This window comes from Sinocyclocheilus rhinocerous, unplaced genomic scaffold (genome assembly GCF_001515625.1).
Source record: "Sinocyclocheilus rhinocerous isolate Xijiao unplaced genomic scaffold, SAMN03320098_v1.1 scaffold640, whole genome shotgun sequence".
NCBI lineage: Eukaryota > Metazoa > Chordata > Actinopteri > Cypriniformes > Cyprinidae > Sinocyclocheilus > Sinocyclocheilus rhinocerous.
In genome coordinates, this window is record NW_015666536.1 from 32,193 (window position 1) to 48,304 (window position 16,112).

The following is a 16,112-nucleotide window of genomic DNA, read 5'->3' on the forward strand; positions in this document are numbered from 1 at the left end:
AAAAACAGTATAAAACTCTGATTGTCAAATTCATAGAAAATATATTTATCCTTATGCACTGTGTGCCTTCATTTACAATAGGCACGAGAAAAACTCTCAAGGCTTTACAAGTATCTGAATACAGAATGTACCTGTACATGTGTTATTGATGCTGATGGAGAGATTCGGGAGACTTGCAGTGAATCCATCTGAACATGAGCAATTGTAACTTCCCAACTGATTTGTGCAGTTAGAACAGTTAGAATATACAGATGAACTGAATTGACATTCATTTATATCTGGAAAGGGAATAACACATTTCAGAACAATATCTCAATATTTCTAACCCTTTTCTAATTACAGAAAAAAAATTATTAGAAAAAAATTTTTATATCTGAAAAACATCAAAATGCAAATAAATAAATCACACCTATGCACGGGTTACTGTTATTTATAGTCTCATTCATCTTTGTAACGTTATATCCTTCCCAACAAGAGCACGAATAGTTTCCATTGTAATTGGAACAGTTAGCATTCGGCCCACACACCAACGATGAGTTGAGACATTCATTAATATCTGAAATAAAACAAATGATGATGAAGATTAAAATGTTCAGTCTGACAGCATCAATAAAGTATACCAGCTTTGAATCATGTACAACAAATAGAAACTGACTGTTCAGAAATTCAGCTGTTGATTATATCAAAAAGAAAAAATCTAGGTTATTATTGAAGTTCAGAGTATACGTATGTGAAGCTAGAACCCACTTCTACATGTGTTATATGTTAGGTATTTTCTACATGCTCACCATTGCATGGGTTACTGGCGCTGACTGGTTCACTGCTATTTGTTACTGTAAATCCACTCAAGCAAGAACAGCTGTAACTCCCAACTGAGTTGGTGCAATGAGAGTTTGGACCACAGAATTCTGGTGTCTTAAGACATTCATTCACATCTTTATTTCAGGAAGAGATTAAGAACAGTATAAAACTCTGATTGTCAAATTCATAGAAAATATATTTATCCTTATGCACTGTGTGCCTTCATTTACAATAATAGGCACGAGAAAAACTCACAAGGCTTTACAAGTATCTGAATATAGAATGTACCTGTACATGTGTTATTGATGCTGATGGGGAGACTTGAGTTTGTTGCAGTGAATCCATCTGAACATGAGCAATTGTAACTTCCCAACTGATTTGTGCAGTTAGAATTTGAACCACATACAGATGAACTGAATTGACATTCATTGATATCTGGAAAGGGGATAACACATTTCAGAACAATATCTCAATATTTCTAATCCTTTTCTAATTACAGAAAAATATGTTATTAAAAAAAATGTTTTAAATCTGAAAAACATCAAAATGCAAATAAATAAATCACACCTATGCACGGGTTACTGTTATTTATAGTCTCATTCATCTTTGTAAAGTTATATCCTTCCCAACAAGAGCACAAATAGTTTCCATTGTAATTGGAACAGTTAGCATTCGGCCCACACACCAACGATAAGTTGAGACATTCATTAATATCTCAAATAAAACCAATGATAAAAATATAGCTGCTGATAAGATTAAAATATCCAGTCTGACATCATCAATAAAGTATACCAGCTTTGAATCATGTACGACAAAAATAAACTGATTGTTCAGAAATTCGGCTGTCAATTATATCAAAATATCTAGGTTATTATTGAAGTTCAGAGTACATTTCAGAACAATATCTTAATATTTCTAATCCTTTTCTAATGACAAAAATAAACTGATTGTTCAGAAATTCAGCTGTCAATTATATCAAAATATCTAGGTTATTATTGAAGTTCAGAGTATACGTATGTGAAGCTAGAACCCACTTCTACATGTGTTATATGTTAGGTATTTTCTACATGCTCACCATTGCATGGGTTACTGGCGCTGACTGGTTCACTGCTATTTGTTACTGTAAATCCACTCAAGCAAGAACAGCTGTAACTCCCAACTGAGTTGGTGCAATGAGAGTTTGGACCACAGAATTCTGATGTCTTAAGACATTCATCCACATCTTTATTTCAGGAAGATATGAAAAACAGTATAAAACTCTGATTGTCAAATTCATAGAAAATATATTTATCCTTATGCACTGTGTGCCTTCATTTACAATAATAGGCACGAGAAAAACTCTCAAGGCTTTACACGTATCTGAATATAGAATGTACCTGTACATGCGTTATTGATGCTAATCGGGAGACTTGAGTTTGTTGCAGTGAATCCATCTGAACATGAGCAATTGTAACTTCCCAACTGATTTGTGCAGTTAGAATTTGGACCACATACAGATGAACTGAATTGACATTCATTTATATCTGGAAAGGGAATAACACATTTCAGAACAATATCTCAATATTTCTAATCCTTTTCTAATTACAGAAAAAAATGTAATTAGAAAAAAATGTTTATATCTGAAAAACATCAAAATGCAAATAAATAAATCACACCTATGCATGGGTTACTGTTATTTATAGTCTCATTCATCTTTGTAACGTTATATCCTTCCCAACAAGAGCACAAATAGTTTCCATTGTAATTGGAACAGTTAGCATTCGGCCCACACACCAACGATGAGTTGAGACATTCATTAATATCTGAAATAAAACAAATGATGATGAAGATTAAAATGTTCAGTCTGACAGCATCAATAAAGTATACCAGCTTTGAATCATGTACAACAAATAGAAACTGACTGTTCAGAAATTCAGCTTTTGATTATATCAAAAAGAAAAAATCTAGGTTATTATTGAAGTTCAGAGTATACGTATGTGAAGCTAGAACCCACTTGTCCCGCCCATGAACTCTTTTGTGTGTGTTTTCCCTCCCTTGTTTGATTGTGTTCATGTCATCCAGGTGTGTCTAGTTAATTACCCCATGTATTTAGTTCGAGTCTGTGCTGTCTGTCTCTGTCGGGTCTACTCGTCATTCTATGTGCTCTGTGTCTCCTACGCTCCCTGTGTTCCAAGTGATTGGATTATTAAAGACTGTTTCTGAGTTCACTCCTACGTCTCCTCGTTCCCAGCTCCTGAGAATCGTGACATGACTTCTACATGTGTTATATGTTAGGTATTTTCTACATGCTCACCATTGCATGGGTTACTGGTGCTGACTGGTTCACTGCTATTTGTTACTGTAAATCCACTCAAGCAAGAACAGCTGTAACTCCCAACTGAATTGGTGCAATGAGAGTTTGGACCACAGAATTCTGATGTCTTAAGACATTCATCCACATCTTTATTTCAGGAAGATATGAAAAACAGTATAAAACTCTGATTGTCAAATTCATAGAAAATATATTTATCCTTATGCCCTGTGTGCCTTCATTTACAATAACAGACATGAGGAAAAACTCAAAGTTTTACAAACATTTGAATATACAATGTACCTGTACATGTGTTATTGATGCTGATGGAGAGATTTGAGTTTGTTGCAGTGAATCCATCTGAACATGAGCAATTGTAACTTCCCAACTGATTTGTGCAGTTAGAATTTGGACCACATACAGATGAACTGAATTGACATTCATTTATATCTGGAAAGGGAATACATTTCAGAAAAATTTTCAATTTCAAAAATCAATTTTTCAAACATTCAAACAACAGTGTTTAGAAAAGACTTGAATATATAAGAATATTCTAACAACTTCAACATCATCAACAAAACAAAAACATGATAATGCAAATTCAATGAATCACCTCTCTGGCAAAGAGGACCCTCTGAAGGGAGAGCTTGAATACATCCACAAGTGCCTCCCACAATACCATCACACACCTGATAGGCCCAGCAGGTGTCATTGGGCCAAAAATACTGCTCCTCACACTTGCACTCATATTCTGTTCCATTTAACCCACACACTGTAATAGTAATGGTAAGGCAAAACTGATCAGTTTATATTATTGGTTAAACTTAATATGACATAATCCAAAATAAACCCAGACAGGTTTATTATAATATTGAGTCAATCTGAAGGAAGCCTTTTTTTGTAATAATGCCTGCTAACAGACATCTACTAAAAGTCTCATTTTTATCTTAAATCTTCCGCTAAAAAACTTAGCAACGTTACATGTCTTTCTGTCTATTTTAAGTTAGGCTATTTCTTATCCAGCTTATCTTGCCAGCTTGTTGTTCTTCCAAGCGATATGCGTTTTCGTCCTTTAATTCCAGCAATTTATCAAAAGGTTTGTGCTTCCTCCTCCATAAATTGAACACTGAAGTCATTCAAGACCATTTTTATCAAAGTCAGAAGTCACGTTGAGTCGCAAGATGGCGCGATTCAGCTATTCTAAATTGCTGTATGAAAAGACACACGAGACCGCGGAGTAGCGACAGTGCGTTGCTATGGAGGACAATCGTTGCTATGCTGCGATTAACCATTAACAAACTCAAATATTCCAGGGGGCTGTGTAATTAAGTTTAATATTTCTTTAGCAATTATTTTATTTTCACATGGCATGAATGAAACAGATTCTTACCAGTAGTCATGTCGATGTGTGTGATGTTTGTGTTGTTGTTCAGAGTCAAAGGCAGGCTGGTGTGTGTGACGAGATTGCGCAAGTAGTCCACCAGGAACAAGTCCGAAAAGTTTACATCAATTTCAGCCTCATACTCATGCGTATACTCAGAAAGTGGCTCTGCGAGAACAAACAGTAAAGGTTTGAGCGGAACAATTGCTGCAATTATTGTTAGATTATATCACGCTCTCTGCCAGAATATTTTTGTGAGTTTACCTCTCTGTGCTCTCTCTCTTACCCTCCCTTTCTCTCCCCTTGTGCTTTTCCCTCCTCCCATCTGTGATCTCTCCCTCTCTATTCTCTATTCTCTATTCTCTATTCTTACCTGGCTTTATCTCAATGTATACACGCATGCATAGGATAGGCCTACTTAGGGTTCAAATGGTGGGGGCCCTTTTCAGACCCAGGTTACTGGGTTTAGTCTGTCCTTTGCTGAAGGTTGAAATGTCCCTCTCCCAGAAGTATTCCTTATATGTCCAGATCCTATATTTATCTTATATAACCCGTATTTTTTAGCTCATATACAACACATATGTAATCTGTATCTTATTGGTTGAAAGGGGTGCACCACCCCTATTGTATCCTTATATATACCCGGCCTAGTATAAGACAATAAAGATTTGAAGAAGTTTGTGAACAGGCAATTGGCTTCATGTTCATAATTCTTTCCATGGGCCCATGCAAGGACTGAGAATAGTCGGACGGCATCAAAAGATAAAGAGCTAAGATATTCTTAACAATTATATTTTTATAATGTTAAAAACGTTTCCAATTTATAATAGCCAGGCTACTATAAATAGGAAATATTGTTATTGCACAACTTTGCATTTGTTTCACCTTGGCAGAACTGTCCGTCGACTGGAAGGGCATTGATACATGTACAAGAACCATCAGTGATGTCATCACAGGCCTGGTATGAGTGACACGTGTCATTCAGCCAAACAAACAGACCCTCACATTTACACTGATACTGTGTTTCATTCAAAGAACACACTGAAAAACAGAAGAGGAAGAGTGGAATAATTGACAGAGTAGATATCAGTAGTTATGTTCTGTTTTTTTATAACTTTAGTAGTGTCACTACTTGTAGATTGTAAATTTAGACATCAGAAGGATCTTTAGCTAATGAATGATGATGCTTTGACAGTCTCACCTGTTGAAATGTTGAAAGCTGTAATTTCAACACCATTGTCCATTTGAAATGGAAGTATGAGAGAGTTAACAGAAGATCTGATTTTGCTGATCGCTGCCATTTCGGATGCATTCACTTCAACAACCATAATGTATTGCACTGGATCTATACATAAGAAAACATAATGTGATTTCAGTAACCATGAGTGCAAGAGTAGGTCAATATCAAGCCACTCTCTCAAAACAAATAGCCTATAAATGAAAATAATTTGTTTATTTTCATATATAAAACATAAAACTATTATCTGTATTTGAGTGGAAGACAAAACTGTGAACCAGACCTGCACTTCTTCGTCTTATATGATGCACTGGCCCATCTGTGTAGCTAAACTGGAATGATATATATATATTTTTTAAATCTCACACTGAATGAATGTTACTAATTCCAAAAGTATTTATTTAATAATTATTTACATATAAATGTTTATCACATGACTCAACACTTTTTTGTGGTCACTGTTGCATACTGTATCTTACATGTAAAAAACATTTTTTAAAATCTTAGATTATATAGCATTTTAAAAAGACAGGAATGTTCATCATCCTGTTTCATATTTTGGCTGTGTCAAAAAATTTATATAAATAAACCTTTCCTTACCTGTAAATCAACACTTATTCCTGAAAAATCAAGAGTTTCCACAACACACACATGGATCAGCAGGATAGCCATGATGATTCCTATTCCTATGGGCCAAAAATGTATAATTCTCAAAAATTAATTAAAAAAAACCCATGAATTATATAAAATGTGTATCGTATATCAATGTGAAACATCCTTGTTGTAAACCGTTAACAAAAATGAAAGAAAAAGCACCTTAAAACTGGTACTGTACAGCTTGTAGGTGGTAGACTTGAGCAGCCTTAACGACATGAGACTTACATTCTACGCTTGCCAAAAAAAAAAATAAAAAAAATAAAATAAAAGCTACAAAGCTGTCAGTGGGATGATACCCTAAGGTAGCCTTTTCATAATAATAATTCAGTTTACTTAATTATGTATACTTAATTACTTTTTACAAGTTAACATCTTTTGAATTTTTATTTGAATTTTATTGATATACAGATGAAAGTTGTGATATTAGATTTATTCTGTTGTTTATTTAATCGTGAACATATTTAAACATTATAAAAATCATCATATTTATTGTTGTTATTGTTAAGGCCGGGACACACCAAGCCGACTTCAAAGAACTAGAGGCGACGAAAGCTGACGGTGTTATCGCCTCACGTCGGCAGCGTCGGACCGAAAAGCTGCGCTCGAACACACCACACAGACTACAGCCGACGGCAAACTAACACGTGCGTTCTGCGCATGCGTGAGAGGAATTAAAGTCGGCATGAAATCAAAATGGACAATTCTTATTTTTTGATGGAATACTGTAGTGTTTATTATAAATCATTTATCCGTGCACTTCATTATTTTTTTTTAATTCATGTGCCCTCTTAATCTTTAATCAAAAACGTTAACCTCCCCTGCCCCTCAAAAGGACTCCTCTACTCTTCTGGTCACGAGCTATGGCGAAAGGGCGGAGCTATCTGGAACAGATATTGTGTCAGTGACGTTTGGAATAAAGGACGGGGAAAAGCTGAAGCTGATGCTTCACTTTATAGCACTGACACCAGTCATGAGGGAGTACGTTACCCCTAAACATTGAAAAGATATTCCGTCTTCATCCTCAATAAAAAAACATTTATTCATGCTAGGATGTCCGCTTGAATCCAGTGGAGAGAAATCCCCCACCACTAACTGCAAACTGGCATTCAGATCTGCCTCCATTTTGTTGACAACGCCCCAAATTCCAACAATCCAATCAATTCCCGAAGGACGAAATCAAGTCCCGCCCTCTCATTTCAGATGCCGTTTCACTCGGATATACGTCACAGTATTCGTCATTCAAAAGTAGAAACCGAAACAAAGACATACCAGATAAACACAGATATACGAAATGTAAACAAAGCAGCACTTGCTTACCATTTTGAATATCAGTAACATTGATAACTTTAATCATTTTAAGCGGCTCATGTTGTTATGAAAACATTCGCATATTAGAATGATGGACCTTTTTCACATTTCCGGGTTTCTCAGCAGCGGAAGTCGTCATAGTTGGGTTAACTTGAATAGCGGTGAATGGGAGAGTACCACAAATATATTTGTTGCATTCCCATTTGCTCAAATAGCAAAAGAAAAACTCCACGATAGTGTTTTCATTACTTTCAATAAAAGGAAAAAAATTGAGAGAGACTGATAACGGCTGTCAGAAGAGAGAACGATGTCAAATTTACCGTCCCTCCCATAGACGCCGCATTAGAAACACCCTCGCTTTAGCGCTAACTGTTTTTTGTAATTTGATGCAAAAGTGATATAATACAAAGTTTTATAAATGTACACCCATTTAAAAAAAAAAAATACAATGCTGCATTAGAAAAACCCTCGCATTAGCGTTAACTGTTTTTTTGTAATTTGATGCAAAGGTGATATAACACAAAGAACAGTGTTATAAATGTACATACATTTTTTTTTAAATAGGCTACAAATATGAAAAACTTTCGAGGATTTACGATGCTGATGGACCGTTAAACGGGTCATCACTGTCTTGTGAAAAGGGTCCATTGGGAAAGATCACGTAACATGTAAACAGCCTTCTGTCTGTACCGCCTTCATTTACGTGCTTTTTTTCCATCACTTTCGCATTAATTCTCGGGCACTGACTCCTTCGCTAAACTGAACATCCAATCAGAGCTCTCACTCGCGCCGACGGCCCCGACGCCGATTCAACATGCTGAATCGGGCAAACTGCTGCCGACGTGAGCCCGACGAGAGCCGACGAGGGGAACACACCAATTCTGTCTGTACCGCCTTCATTTACGTGCTTTTTTTCCATCACTTTCGCATTAATTCTCGGGCACTGACTCCTTCGCTAAACTGAACATCCAATCAGAGCTCTCACTCGCGCCGACGGCCCCGACGCCGATTCAACATGCTGAATCGGGCAAACTGCTGCCGACGTGAGCCCGACGAGAGCCGACGAGTGGAACACACCAAACAAACTAGCCCGACCATCGCTCGCCATTGGCCGACTGTCGGCTTGGTGTGTCCCGGCCTTTAAGCATATTAAATTATTATAGGAACTTCTTAAGCAGCATAAGAAGCTTTCAGAATCTTTATTTTTCAAGTAAATATTTTCTGTATTTTTAAAATGAACATTTTAACAACGGTGTATTTATTGAACAGTAAAATAAAATGATTTTATTTATCAAAATAAACAGAATATGATACAAACTTTGCTGAATTGTTTTGAAGAAGTGTTGACCTTGATATAACGCAAAACACATTATTTTAGCTGAAGTATTTATATTAATACTGCATGCCTTTTACCCCATCATATAATTATGATTTTTTTTTTTACAAAATGAACTACAAAATGTGTTGCTCCATCAGTGTTCAACTAAAAGGCTACATGGTTCCTGGAATCTTACAAAAAAGAAAGTTTTGTTTTTTAAAGGGGTCATATGATGTTGCTAAAAAGAACTTTATTTTGTGTATTTGGTGTAATGAAATGTGTTTATGCTGTTTAAGGTTAAAAAAATACATTATTTTCCACATACTGTACATTATTGTTTCTCCTCTATGCCCCGCCTTTCTGAAACGCGTCAATTTTAACAAAGCTCACTGGTTTGAAAAGCGAGGTGTGCTGTGATTGGCCAGCTATCCAGTGCGTTGTGATTGGCCGAATACCTCAAGCGTGTGACGGAAATGTTACACCCCCTACCATACTGTGATGGCGTGTCCCGGCCGGAGCGACGAGACAAAAACATTAAAACCCATTATAAATGAGGCATTTGTTGCATCCAGTGGGGACATAATTACAGATTATAATGACTGTTTACCATCAGTGGATTTGAGACTTTAGTCTTTGCAACTTTACAGATCTTCTTTATGCACCAAGAGCTTGTAACACTCCAAAGAGAAAGGAAAAATTGAAATCGTATCATATGACCCCTTTAAGTTGTGTTTTTTTTTTCAGCTGTTGTACCTTGTTAGTTATTAACGCTGATCATGTTAATCAGTAACAGTGCTCATATAAACTCACAAATCTGGTTTAAACTGATTTATTTCAACAGGGCCCATTCAAATTTTTTATATCATTATCGCTGACAAAAAAAAAAAAAGTGTTCTTCATTTATTTTGTTGACAAAATGAACTGGTGCTGAATTTAAAGGGGAAAGCAATCAGAGCAAACTATTGGTTTCTTTTGATTGTGATAAACTGCCAAAGAAAAACATAATACAACCATACATAAAGATTTGTATGTATGTAAAGTACGTATTGTATTTGTACCTTCTCTGGCCATGTTTCACCTTCAAGGTAAATTACAATCACGTAAGGATATTTCTTCAAAACGTGGATTTTCTTTTATTCATAAGGACATCCAGGATTTTTCTGTAAATCAGAAAATTCTGTCACATGTGACATGTCAGACTCTAATAATCATAAGTGTGATATGTACAAAATACAGGCATGATGATACTGAAAATGCATTATCAAGATAAAGGTCATGGTCATTTATCATTTAAACTTTTAAAATGTATACATAGTCTATTAAAACATTTTATGAACAAACAGCAAATAAACAAACAGCAGATGTATTTTGCATTTGAAAATAGAAACATAATTTAGCACTCTTACCTTGCGTCTGGAAAAAAAAAGAATGCTGGCATGACAGCCTAAACTATGAAGTAATCTATTTGAAGATCTAGGTTTTTGTTTCCGTGTGAAATGATCCACCTACAAAAAAAATCCCCGTACAGTTTTTTTTTTCCTCCAATAGTTTCCATGCATTTCTCAATGATGAAAACCCCTTTTCAAAAGATATTATAACATAATAAGAATATCTTAAGTGAGAGTGAGTTTAAATTTAGAGTTAGAGTTTAAATATTAATCTTAATATTGATTTTTGAATACCAAACATACTCGAGTGGAATAATACATTTACATTGTACATTTACGCATTTAACAGACGCTTTTATCCAAACTGAATTTGTCAATTAGTATTTGTAATTAATTAATACATTTTTGTAATATACAGTAGCAGGTATATTTGAAAACTAGGTTAGGAAGCAAGCTAAAGAAGAGCAGAAATGCAGAGATGTTTTAACACACTTGCAAGTGTTTTTTTTTTTTTTAATTCTGTAAACTCAAGCATAATCTGTTTTGAAAAAAGCAAGTGGCAAATATGCAAAATGCCTTTTCAGACCAAAGTACGCTAAGAATGAGGAAGGACATATGTAACAGACATCAGCAACAAAGGGCTGCATGTCAGTCAATGTCATAATGGCTTCTTTCCATGTATAAAAATATATATATAGTATAAAATAAAATAAAATTGTAATAATCCACAAGTAAACCACACTGGACTAGAATCTTTTATTTTAAGGAATATCATACAACCAAGATACATTTTCATCCATGTTTTAATTTATACAGTTCAGTCGTGCAACATCTTATTTGACAAAAAATAAATAAATTGTTATGTCCCTGAGACATGTTTATTTCAACTATCCTTGTGTGTATATGATCTCTCTGTCTGTGTGTATAAACATGTTTGTGCTCCAGATTGGTGTGTCCTCCATTAACCAGCCAGAAGCGGTGATTGCTAAGCACCTAACCCAATAAAAGAACCTCCCCAAACACTCGTTCGGAGCCTTCGTGCCATTGTGTTTTGCCCTCGTTCTGATTGATCATGTTTTTCTCTGCCACCGTTTGTTGCATCGTCATTTGATTGTGGAAAGAGTGTTGAGCCAGAGAGATATATGAGTGAGTGACGTGTAGTCAAGTATAGTGTGCCATTCCCGGAATTTGTGCTCTGCATTTAACCCATCTAAGTGCACACATACAGCAGTGAGTAGTGAACACACACCCACATCGTGAACACACACCCGGAGCAGTGGGAAGTCATGTGCTGTGGGGAGCAGTTGGGGGTTTGTTGCCTTGCTCAAGGGTATCACCTCATTTGTGGTATTGAGGGTGGAAGAGAGTGCTGGACATTCACTTCCCCCACCTACAATCCCTGTCGGTACAGTGACTCGAACCCACGACCTTTGGGTTACAAGTCCGACTCTCTAACCATTAGGCCACAACTGCCTATTGAGTGTAGTGAAACTGTGAGTGTTTGTTATTGTAAGCTTAACTTCTGATTCTCCTGTTTATCTAACCATTGCCTATTTGACTACGACTTGGATTCTGATTTTCATTTGCGTCCACTACGAGAATTTGTAAATACCTTTGTAAATAATCTTGTAAATACACTTTGCCAAATGAAGGGATTTAGGGGATTAGATGCCAATTTATTTGTATATCTTTGTATACACATACTTTGTTTATGGTTGAGGAAGTTAGGGAAGCTAACTTGTATTTTGTTTTCTTTATTTTCATTTGAGGTAAGGTATAGCTGCTAAAAGAAGTTTGTTTTGTTAATTGTTTTGGCCTTGTTTGCCCCTGAAGATATTCCCGTTTAAAAAAAATTAAGTTTTGTTTATTCGGCATCTCTCTGGTGACGGGACTTTGTTCTCTCTTTCTGTTAAGGCTAACCCCTAGAGGTCGTTACAAAATAAAATAAAAATGCAATGTTTTGTTGTAAAATGTTATATTTTCATTTGACTACATTTTAAAGATTTATTTAATTGCTATGCTTTAATATTTTATTTCATTAGACACCATTTTTTATGATAAATCTGTAATAAAAAAAAACAGAATACAGAGAAAAAAAACAAAAAAAAAACAAATGTTTTCCCTTGTTTTACACTGTTGTCTGTCTCTGTGTATTTTTGGCTTGCACTTCTGTAACTCAATCTGAATTTCTTCTTCCATGTAACACGTCAGCCATGGTTCCACGCTGGCTGAACACCCTCTGGCTGAGCCTTCTACAGTAACACACTAAAAACAACTCTAAAGGAAAACATTTCAAAAAGGTATGCCAGGAAAATGTAGCTGCCCCCGCTGTCTGCCTAGAGTAACAGTGACTGTTAGAAGATATTTTACGGCCTGACTCAGACCGAAACAAGACACTCATTCACTGTAATTCACTGTAAGTGCTATACAGATTTAGAATATTTAAAAATTAAAAATTTCAAGGTAAATGTTGATCAACGATCTTTGTTGATTTACCTTGAAGATGTTCTTGAGGATATCAGGCATGTGTAAAAAAGAGGGAGGGAAGGAGGGAAGGGTGCTCCACACACAGATGCTAGATGGCACCGCTTGAAAACGCGGCATTTTGCCATTTTAGTACATTTACATGTATGTATATGTGTTTAATAGATCCTTTATTCTGGATTTCAGTCTATGTTGCTGTAATGGATATCATACAGATGACTTTGAACTCAAATATGTTAAAGGTGCAGTATGTTATATCGACAGCTAGCAGATGAAATGGGCTGTGCCCTTCTCCTCAAGCCTGCATGGTTTCGTCGCTCACACGGGTTGTCAGACTGAGGACACGCAATGAGCGCAATTGACAATGGAAGGCAGCGCAATTGACAATGGAGGGCGATGAGCCTAACAGTGGATGAGTTGATTTATCCGTGTTTTAATACGCCTCTGATCTTACAGCTTTTTAGATGGAGGCTGAGGCTATTTAGGTCGGGTTGAATCTGCAATCTCTAACCCAGTTCGTTTGCTCGCTTCCATATTCCCTAAATATCTGCAAATGTATGATATTTTTATGCTTTTTTATGATTTATAGTCAACATATTACATGCAGCATCTAAGTTTTTACAGCATTTTGTAACTTGCAGTTTCCCTCTGAAGTTAAAATGACTTAATAAAAATGATGCTATATGTTTTTATGAGTGCCAATCTGTCTATGTTTGGTGTCTATTTTTGATAAGTAAAGAGATGTTATTGGAACACATCTTCCTTTGTGAACCTCAGCGTACCTGGGATGTTCCGGCCTTTTAATCAGAATACACCCTTGATGTGTCCCAATGATTTAACTCCCCTTGTCACTTGTTGCTCTCTTATGGTTCTCAGGAGCTTTGTTATGGTATACTATTATTGGTCCAACTGTTGTCTCTTACTGTTTATCCATAACCGATGACTGCACCATTGGCCATGAATCTCCTGCACCCCACCTCAACTGGACAAACCTTGAGGTTCCAGCCTCGGATCTCTGCTGCTGCTTCAAGAGCAGCATAACGTGGGCACTTCTGCTCATGTGCCGTGTCCACAGCATATTCTCAGGAAGATTCGGACCAGGACACTAGGTCTGGTCTAAGGCTAGTGCTAGTCAATTCATGGGGAAAGTTGATGTTAGGCTGATGTTACAACCGACCAATATGTGCTTGGGTTGAGATACAGCTTTAGCAACCCTGGTAGGTTATTCAAATTTTATTCAACCATATGAATAACACATCTACCCTTACTACCCTTACTTAAACTGTTCTGTTCAATTAAGGCAAGGAGAAACATTTGAACTAGCATTTATTATTATAAAATTAGTTGCTCAAGTCTACTTAAGTAAATACAATATGAAGAAGCATTTAATAATTGGTGATTATTGGTTATAAGATTAGTAATTGGTTGGTTCGAAACATTGGAATTTATCATAACTGAGCAGAAAAACAGGATGTAATTAAACCAACTGGAAAAACAACGCCTTACACATTTAAAATATCTTATATAAAACAAGTCAACTTAACAAACAAAGAAAAAGTACTTAAGTTGTGAAAATTACCCCAATTTTTCAAGTATAAATAAAAGACATTATACTGCATTAACAGTATATTACATAATAATGTAAAAAGTCATTTAGATACCTTATTTTTAGACTAATCACCTCAGAACATAGAAACATTAAAAGAAAACTACTGCCTTTGGAGTGTCTTTTACGCGGTATTAACGGTATTTGAGCCGTTGGAGCTGTCTGTAACTGCTGTATTGTTGGCTTCAGACACATTGTACACATCTGCAAATAGTTATAGGTGTATGTTAGTCATGTAACTTATTGTCTTTACATTCATTAATTTAGCAAATTTATCCAAATGAGAAATACAACAATATTAGGAATTCTTCTTATTGAAAATATGTTAATAAATACTTAATTTTATTTCATCTACTTACTCCTCCGTCGCATCCTTTGAAAGGCAGTCAGTCCAGATGTGGATGATGTTCCTGCACTGGTGCTCTGTAAGGAGATATCAGTCAAAATAAATCACATGAGTCAATGTAAAATACATAGCAATGGTTAGAAGCTGAACAATAGTTAAAGAGCTTATATAAGTGTGCGCTGTTATAGAATGGCATTTACATTGGTATTGATGGAAGTAAGTTTCTGTAGCAACAGTTTTCCTGGTAGTGACTCACGAACCTGCAATCAAAGATCTCTACTTAATATCAACAAATTTGAAAATCTCTCAAATGTCTGCTTATTGCACGGCTATGAGATACTTGATTCTGATTTGTAAGTCACGCCATACAGCGATCACAAATTTCCTAATATTCACTGTTGTTCATGCCAACTCTGTATATCATACCACCTATCTGGAAACCAGAGCTAGATTTATGTCTCTCATAACAATCCAAGAACTCAGTTTATCTTCATACAAACACACACAAAACACACTTGGCACTATCTCAGTTATCGACTGTAATGAAAATGACTTCAGAGAACTTCAGTTGCCTATTAATATTACTGAAATGTTTTTGCAGTGTCCATATTGTTGCTAGGTCAATTGCACAGTAGTGGAATACTGTTTTAAGCTAAACTAATATACAGGTCAAATTAAAAATTATTTCAATTCAAATCAATATTTCCTGTTCATGTTTTTGGTGGGCAGCCGTGTAATAAGCAGGATAATGTACATTCACATAACAGTCACATGACAGTCCAAATAAACCCTGCCAGGCTGATATGGTGTTGTCATATTTGTAATGTATGGTGGTTTAAAATAATGTTTATAATGCCAGATCTTTAGATTGAAAATCAAAGACTACAACGTTAAGTGGCTTTGCTTAAGCTTTTTGTAAATCAACAGAAGGAAACTCATACCTTGCTGTCTAAAAGCGTTCCGAACACCAAGATAAAGAATCCCTATTAAAGGAAGTGTTACAAGGTATGATTCAAAGTGATTCAAGTTTAATTAGAAACATGGACATTTATAATAAATCAGTGTGCAGCATTAGAGAAATGCAAAAAATGGGTATACACAAAATTTAACCTTACTATAAATTTGATATTAATGAGAAAGAAAGTGATACCTGCAGTGAATTGAGGAGTGCAAACACCACATGAATGCCTAAATCTTGTGACACCATGGTTCCAATGCCAAATCCCCATGTTAGACCAAAGATAGGAGTTAAAATGGCCACACATCTGGCAATGACCACCAGGGCATGTTTCTCAT

General features: G+C 35.8%; 1 long non-coding RNA gene across 1 annotated transcript; it reads right to left on the reverse strand.

Moving 5' to 3' along the window:
- Window positions 1-420: 420 nt before the first annotated feature.
- On the reverse strand, window positions 421-1,176 carry LOC107732534 (uncharacterized). The gene is made up of 3 exons (XR_001638881.1): window positions 1,090-1,176; window positions 789-935; window positions 421-556 (listed from the first exon to the last, which is right to left on the reverse strand). It is a non-coding gene; the product is annotated as an uncharacterized LOC107732534 (long non-coding RNA).
- Between the last annotated feature and the right edge of the window lie 14,936 nt (window positions 1,177-16,112).